The sequence below is a fragment of the Monodon monoceros genome, unplaced genomic scaffold (genome assembly GCF_005190385.1).
Source record: "Monodon monoceros isolate NGI ecotype Baffin Bay Population unplaced genomic scaffold, NGI_Narwhal_1 Super_Scaffold_4, whole genome shotgun sequence".
Classification (NCBI taxonomy): Eukaryota; Metazoa; Chordata; class Mammalia; order Artiodactyla; family Monodontidae; genus Monodon; species Monodon monoceros.
In genome coordinates this window covers 45,482,056-45,490,957 of record NW_021703781.1, presented here as the reverse complement: position 1 = coordinate 45,490,957, position 8,902 = coordinate 45,482,056, and positions in this window count along the sequence as shown.

The window sequence follows — 8,902 nt, the reverse complement described above, 5'->3', positions numbered from 1 at the left end:
ACTGGTTTTGAGCATTTAAAATAGTGCCTTGGGACTTCCCTGATGGCGCAGTAGTTAAGAATCTGCCTGCTAATGCAGGGGACGTGGGTTCGAGCCCTGGTCCGGGAAGATCCCCACATGCCATGGAGCAACGAAGCCCATGCGCCACAACTACTGAGCCTGTGCTCTGGAGCCCGTGAGCCACAACTACTGAGCCCCCGTGCCACAACTACTGAAGCCCACGTGCCTAGAGCTCGTGCTCTACAACAAGAGAGGACACCGCAGTGAGAAGCCTGCGCACCGCAACGAAGAATAGCCCCTGCTCATCGCAACTAGAGAAAACCCAGGCGCAGCAACAAAGACCCAATGAAGCCAAAAATAGATAAATAAATTTATTAAAATAAAATAGCGCCTTGCACATGGTAGGTAATCAATATATATTTATTGACTAAATAAATAAAAGTAATATGAAGGTTTTTTGAGCAAGTCGATCCATCTCTGAGTCCAGAGCATGTGCTCTTAACTTTTACTACTGAAAAGAGATGCACTCCATTCGGTGATCACACTAACTGCATGTCACTGTAAGGCTCTACCGATGGCAAGATGCAAAAAGAGCTACTGAACCCAGAGATGAAAGGAGGTTGGAGGGAGGTAAGATTTATCAAAAGAGGAGTCCAAATGTTTTCCTCAATCTTTTGATCCCTGATATTTTTGATGCAAATGTATCACCAGTCATTCCAACAAGCATATCTGACCCAGCATCTAATATTCTGGCTACACCGTATGACTAACACAGCTCTTGACGTAAGGAACCAGAGAATCAGGAGCTGGAAGGAACATTTAGGGTCAATGAGTTACCCTGCCCCAAACTGGTTTCTTCTAAATCAAGCCAGGCCTATCCTCTTCTGGAGTCCAGAGAGCTCATATTAAGTGCATTTTGCCATCTTGGATTCTCCCTTTGTTTCCAGGGGAAATTCTATCTATGGAGAAACTCTGACTATACACACTGCAGTCATATTCCTATGTTATGTAGTCTGATTATAAGGGGAGAAGTGGGAGGACAGAGGATACTAATCAGTGGAAGCAGTCAGCTTAAAAAACGTGAATTTCCAGTGAAAACAAAGTAGCGAAGAATTAGAGATCAAAACATATTAACTAATATTCATATCAGTTATGAACTGTTGTGTTCATTGTTTCAGTTATCTCTTACAGTGTAACAAGCCACTCCAAAATTTACTTAGTGAATCAAAAAAACTTATCTCATGATTCTGAGAGTTGGCTGAGCTCTGCTAGGAGGTGCCTTTATCTCACATTGTGTTTACTGGGATCACTCATGTGGTTGCATTCAGCTGGGAGCTCCTGGCACTGGAACATCCAAGATACTGTCACTCAAATGTCTGGTGCCTCAGCTGGGTAGCTGAAGCCACCGGAGGTTGGGTGGGATTCTCTCTGCGGCCCCCCATCATGCGGTAGTCTAGCCTACGCTGTTGGGTTTTTTTTTTGTTTTTTTTTTTGCGGTACACGGGCCTCTCACTGTTGTGGCCTCTCCCGTTGCGGAGCACAGGCTCTGGACGCGCAGGCTCAGCGGCCATGGTTCATGGGCCCAGCCGCTCCGCGGCATGTGGGATCTTCCCGGACCGGGGCACGAACCCGCGTCCTCTGCATCGGCAGGTGGACTCTCAACCACTGCACCACCAGGGAAGCCCTAGCCTACGTTTTTTAAACATGGCTAGACCCCAAGGGAAGGTGAAAAATAAACTGGCCTAGGTACAGAATCGGCATAGCATCCCTTCTGTCACATCCTGTTAGTCAAACAAATCACAGGGTTGTCCCATATTGATGGGAAGAGCAATATGTGTGCACAGGAATTGATGACTGCCTTTACAATTTCCTACGTTTGCTATGGTTTAGACACTTCTAATCATTAACTCGTTTAATTTTGACGATTACCTTTTCAATTCTCTGATGAAGAAACCAGTAGTCAGAAAAGTTGTCTGAAGTCATCAGCCTTTTAGTAACAAAGCCAGGAATAGAACCTCTGTTGCTTAGATCCCAAAGCCCGAGTTCATTTCAATTATGCCACAGCATCTCTCATTTTTGAAATATTTAGTTAGGACACCATTTCGGCATAAACTTAAACAACTCTGAACTCAGAGACTTGAGAAATAATCTTGTCTAGCCCCTTCACTTCACAGATGAGGAAAGTGAAGTCTAAGTATGTTCAAATTCACATAGAAAATCAGAGCAGGAATTGGAAATCTGGTGTCCTAACATTTCATACCACAGTCCAAGCCAAGGTCCAGCACTGTCCTTAGGGGTTGGAAGCCCATAGAAGTGCCTGCTGTGTGAACTCACCAGACTATCCAGCTGTGTTGGCTGCATTTCCCCATTCTCTCGTCTGAGTGTTAGGGGCTGCCAACTGTTGGGCTCCAAGATGTGCTCAGTCATGCAGGAGGCAGAAGTGAACCAATAGACATTTCTCACCTGCCCTATGTGACAAGAAGCTACAGGGAGAAGAGGAGCCGTGAGGCGAGGGGCTAGGAAATTGTACAGGAAACCTGACCCTAGCTCCTAGCTAATTCAGCCTTCTGTTTGACCACCTGCAAATGAGGCTGTTAGCCTCAGAGCTCATGTCAGGAGGGCCTGCTCTGAGAGGGGAACATTCTAAGAGTTGTGGATTTCTCTTCTCTGGCATTTATTTGGTCAGAGTTAATAAGGCCTGTGTTGAAATGCAACAGGACAATAGCTGGTTGAGTTGGATTCTTTTTTTTTTAATTTAATTTGTTTATTTTTGGCTGCATTGGGTCTTCATCGCTGCGCGTGGGCTTTCTCTAGTTGCAGCGAGCGGGGTCTGCCCTTCCTTGCGGTACACGGGCTTCTCATTGCGGTGGCTTCTCTTGTTGCAGAGCACGGGCTCTTGGCGTGCGGGCTCAGTAGTTGTGGCACACAGGCTTAGTTGCTCCGCGGCGTGTGGGGTCTTCCCTGACTAGGGCTCGAACTGGTGTCCCCTGCATTGGCAGGCAGATTCTTAAGCACTGAGCCACGAGGGAAGTCCCCGAGTTGGATTCTTAAAAGTTCAGGGAATCCAAGCTCATGACAAGGCAATATGGAGTTTCTGTGGTCTAGTGGTGTCTGGGGAACTGAACAGATGTTTGCTCACAAACATCTGGAAACCAAAAAACTGTCATAACGGCAAGAAGTCTACTTGCCTCTGAGGTCTAAAGCACGTTAAGATCAAATGCACTACAGTCTCTTAGAGGTAGCAGGAGTGCACAGTAGCTCAAGGGAAGGCTTTTGGCGATGCTCAGCCACTTGCCGGCTGCTCGCTTTGAGCAGGTAACCCTACCTCTCAAAGTCTTAGTTCCCTCATCAGTAAAAATGGTGATAATACTACTAACCTCATAGGGTTATTGTAAAAGAGCACTGAGTGAGGTAAGGTGGATGAGGTTCTTGAGATCTGCCCAGTAAGCACTCAATAAAGGCTAGCCATTATTTTTTATTATTATCTCAAGGGATTACTACAGGGATTGAACTTGACAATATATGATAAGCAGCTGGCAGTGGGCTCAATCCATGATAAGTGCTAAATAAATGAGAGCTGTTATCTTTGATATCAAGGAAATGCTAGGTAGTCACTAAAAATGATATTAAAGACTATTTAGTAACATGGAAGGGTGTCAATATGTACTGTTGAAGGGCAAACATAAGATGCAAAAAAATCATGCCAAAAATCTCATTTTTTTCAAGTAAATAAATAAATAAAGTGTACATTTCCATAGGAAGAAGATTGGAAGGGTATATACCAGAAAAACACTTTATTATAAACTAGAGCCAACCAAAGAAAATCCCATAAAAACTTGAGACTGCATTTCATAGGCTTGGAGTTGAATCTAATCCAATGAACATTAGGATCTCATAAGGGAGTAGACATAAATCATCTCTTTTTTAAGCCCCGAAAGACGTCAGGAATAAAAGAAAATTATAGGTCACACGGTAAAGTGGGCTACATTCTTCATCGTGGGTCAGAGTAGTAAACTCACACCCTGAAGTGTATACCTTGTCTCATACTGTGAAACTGGCTTTACTGTGAAATTGAAAGAGACTTACAATTTAAGTCATCCAGCAGATTCTTGAGTCAGTGGAGAAATAGTGGAAAGTTTGCAGAAGTAGGTGGCTGTATCTTGAAACAGCCATCCAGTGTAACAGGATTTGTCAGTAATATATTTACTTCCTAGTTTTATTTTCTGTTTTTATCAAGAAATAAAAATTAACTCTCTTGTCTCAGATATGTTAAATTATCTAACAAAATTAAGAAACAAAAATCTCAGCATTCCAATGACTATGGGACCACGAGCATGATATTTACTCTTTGTGTTTCCATTAAAGCACATGATAATAACTAATTCTGTAAGCACATGGTAAAGGATGACACAGAAACAGAACACACTGTGGAATTAATCATTGCGTAAGAGCTAAACCGTTAAATAACCTATTTTAAATTTAAACTTGCAGTGCCGGTATTTTTTTTTATTTTAAGGGTTGGCTGACCCCATTTCCTTCTCCATTACCATAAATTTCTGTATTTACTGGAAAATTCAAAAGTGATTTCAAATCTGACAAGATTTTTTAATTCTTGAAGTAAAAACCCTATATTAGTACAAAACAAGAAGTATTACTGCTGTTTGGCTTCTGTATCCTGGACTTAATTTTAAGTGAACAAATGATATAAAAAGCACTGACAGAACAAGAGAGAATTACAGAATGAGATGGCAGGGCTCCAACGCATAAAACTCAGAAACACAAACATTCTGATTAGCGAAAGTACTTATGTGATTAAATAGCGATTCTTAGCATTAAAAAGGTGCTCAAATGAAAAGCCAATGTCCTTGCGTTATTTAAAGAAGAAATAACCCTATACAACCGAGGAATTTATACAGGCTGTAGATGAGAAAAAAAGTCTAAAATAAGGTATCTAAACTCTCTCGTTTATTACACTGAAAACTACTGGTTGATATACTAATAATTCTCAAAATCTTTATCTCTAGAACAACTCTTACTCCAAAGTTCTGAAACCACATAACAAACTTACTTTTGGATATCTCTCCTTACCTGTGCTACACTTGTGTCCCTTACTCACAACTTATGCAAACTGGAACAAATCATCTCTCCCCAGCCCTTCCTTAATCTGACTCCTCTTCCAGTGTTTTGACTTTCAGTGAAAGGTATCAAAATCTACCAGATTTCCCAAGGAGCAAACATGCACGTCATCCTTGATATGCTATTTCCTATGTATCTTATGTCACAGTAAGAATTCCTGCTATTTCTAATGTCTAAACATCTCTAGAATATTATATCAGCCAGGGTCCAGTAAGGAAAACCACACTAGTTATTTCAACAGAAAGATTTAATATAAGGACTCAGTTAAGTGGGTGTTGGAAGGTTGAAAAGGGAAAGAGATAACCCCGAGGTAACGGAGAGAGGATTGCAGGGGGCAGCCACCACTTCTTGGACTGGAGAAACAGAGAGCAGAGGTTGGGGTTATCAGAATTTAGGAACTTGGGGGAAGGACCCTGAAATTCTTGGGACCCAGGCTTGAAGAGGGGCCACTGTCTGGCTGTCGCTAATGCTGCAGGAGCTCAGCAGAGGAGTTGCATCAAGTTGGCAGTGGGAGGGGAGACAGCTGGTGCTGGGGCCTCTGGGAGGATGATTAAGCCGGTTCAGGGAATGTGAAACGAAACTGGACCAAGGGACTTCCCTGGCGGTCCAGTGGTTAAGACTCCATGTTTCCACTGCAGGGGGCACGGGTTCCATCCCTGATCGGAGAACTGAGATTCCACATGCAGCGTGCGACTGGGCCAAAATATTAAAAAAAAAAAAAAAAAAAAAGTTGGACCAATGGCTGTTTCTAGGGTGAAAAACTATTGCTGGGCTTAAACTGATAGGATCAGCAAACATGGAATGAGCGGCTCTCTTTCTCCTTCCTTAGCCTGTAGTCTCCCTTGAGGGCTCCCTATTGGGAGAACCTAACATGAGGTCAGTGGGGAGAAAAGAAATAGAGTCCACAGAGAGCTAGTGTCAGCATCACAGAACAAAATATAAACAAGTGTGTTTGGTGCCAGGAGATAGTAGCTGTCAAAGGACGAAAATAAAACCGTTTAGTTTTATGTCCTTTATTTAAGGGGAAACAATCAACGATAGGAGGAGTACAGTGCCTCAGAAGCAGTGGAGTACTCTTTCTAAGGATGTTTGGGCAGGAGTGAGTTGTATAGGTTGTTAGAAGCAGCAACACAGAAATAGGGCATGATTGGTTAGGAGGTTGGAGAGTTCTTCATAAGGCTACCAGGTCAATTAGGGCATAAGGAAAATGTATTTGGCTTAAATTGATTACCCTGGGGTTGCATATCTGACCTTGTTTAAAACAAGGATATCAGAACAGATTCTTGGTGTTTGAGGACTGACTGGCTGGAAATACTGTGTTTCTGGTCAAGCAGAGCATTTACAAGGACACGAAAGTTATGTAAGTTTGGGTTTGCTGACGTGGCACCCTACGTCCTTCAGAGTTCCTCCTTTTCTCTCCATCCCCACTGCTGCTCTTCTACCTTTGTTTGGTACCATAATCTCTCAGTTGACCTAATGCAGTAGCCTCCTAATTGGTCTTGCTGTTTTCTCTCTTGTCTGCCTCAAATCCACTCTCCACACAATGGCCAGAGTGTTGGCTTTATTATGTAAATGAAATTCTGATCATGACACTCCTTTAATAGGTGCTTCTAGTGGGAGCCATTAGACAATGTGGTGAGTTAAGATCCCTAGGTGTGCTCTACTGAACCTCTCTTGGGGGTCATCTTTGGGTTTACACCTTGAAGGAGCCTCTTTTTCCTCACAGGGAGTTACGTGCTGGTCACCTGGGGTTGGCTATAAACACAGCCATAGGAAGTGGACATCTTTAATTTTAAGCCTGTAGTGTCTAACTCATATATTATTTCTTGATAGATGTTCATGTGTGAAAATCATTTCCTAGAACTTTTTCTCTTCTGTTTTTGTGATTATGGCTCAGTTTGCCATCTAGTGAACCTTAAACAATTTTAAAAAATTATCTGTTTCTCAGACCTCATTAGGACAGTGTTTCACCATGAGGGGTACGAGAACACGCTAACCCCAAATACGCCTCTTTGGCATATGGATTATTTTTTTTGAGCCAAAGGCCATTGAGAACCAGCAGATGCAAGACAAGATTTAAAAACAGGGTACAAGTTTTCCTTTCGTAAAGGAAATTTATATCTATAAAGGAAATTGACATTAGTAGAAGACACTGAACAACTTGTAGCAATAAAGGGGGCACTGACTTAAATCTGCCTGACAAACTTTATTATTCAACCCTTGTTTACCTCACTTTTCCTGCCACCTCTCCATAACTTGCCTCCGCTCCCCTTCCAACCTTCCCCAGAAGCCCCAAACACCTTTCCTTTAGCCTAAGATGGTATCTAGTCGTAAATTCTAAACACTTCTTGGAGTTCCACATCCCCTGAGTTTCTCTCATGTATATATAAGATATAAATGCTAACAAACTTCCCTTTGCTGTTCTCTTGTTGGTCTGTCTTTTGTTGAAACCCAGCAAGAACCTAGAAGGGTAGGAAGAAAAAGGTTTTCTTTCCTCCTCTATGACTATATTCCATTCTCACAGTATAAGTGATCCAAGTCCTCTTTCTTCACCTTTAATTCTCCTGTTGGCCTAGAAGAGGTTTTTTCTACCTTAGCACTACTTTGGGCAGGATAATTCTTGTCTGTGAGAGGCTGCCCTGTACACTGTAGGACGTTTAGCAGCATCCCGGGCATCCATCTGCTAGATGCCAGTATCATGCCCACACCTGGTTGTGACAACCAAAAATGTCTCCAGAGAGTGCCCTGTATTTTTATTTGCTAGATCTGGCAGTCTTACCTGGGGAAAAAAATCATCCCTGGTCAATGTTCACTGGCCTAGAGACAAGTGTTTCGCCACTTGCAATGAATCAACTGCTTTTTTATTACTTTGTTTTTAGTGTCATCCATCCATTCAAACATTTCATCTTTCACAATTATAATAAGTATTGTGCCTTTAGAACCAGACTGTAGGGCAGGAAAAAGAATTTTCCCTCTACTCTTCTAGGTTCTATGGCTGAGAATCCACCTGTAATAAAGACAGATTAACAAGAGGAAATCAAACAGAAGTTTAATAACATGTACACCTCATGTACACATGGGAGAGACCCAGGAAAACTCTTGGAGATATCCAAGCCACCACCTTAAATACCTCCTTCAGCTAAAGAGAAAAGAAGATGTTGGGGGAGGGGCAGTTATGGGAGGTGACCAAGAAAAGCACAGAAAACAAGGGTAAGGGTGTTATGCAGATTTAAGTCATTGCCTTCTCCACTGATAAATTTCCAGAAGTCATCCTTTTCTTCCTGGTACGGTGAGGGAGACACTTTTACAAATGGAGAATTCCCTCATAAATGTAAATCTCCCTTACAAAAGGGTAAATTCTACTGCTTTCAGAGATCTGCAGTTTTTCAAGAATAATCAATTCAAAATAATCCTTATGCTAAAAAGACATATTTTAGGGTGACACATTCTGCTACCCTTTGTCAGGAAGGAAAAAAACCTTTCCTCTACCCATCTAGGTTCTTCTGGTTGGTCTAAGAATTAAATTGACAGAAGACAGATTAACAGGAAAAAATCAGATTAAATTTTGTACATATAGGAACCCAACATACATGAGAGGTTCAGTGACAGAAAAGTAAAATAAGGTATGTGTGCCATCCTGAGCTAGGGAATGGGACAGGGGCCTGGGGCTTCCAAGGACAGGAAGTTCATTCATGGGATAATAATAAAAAGAGGACATGTTTAGTAATTAAATATTTGCCCTGCCATATTAATTGGGCCACTTAGA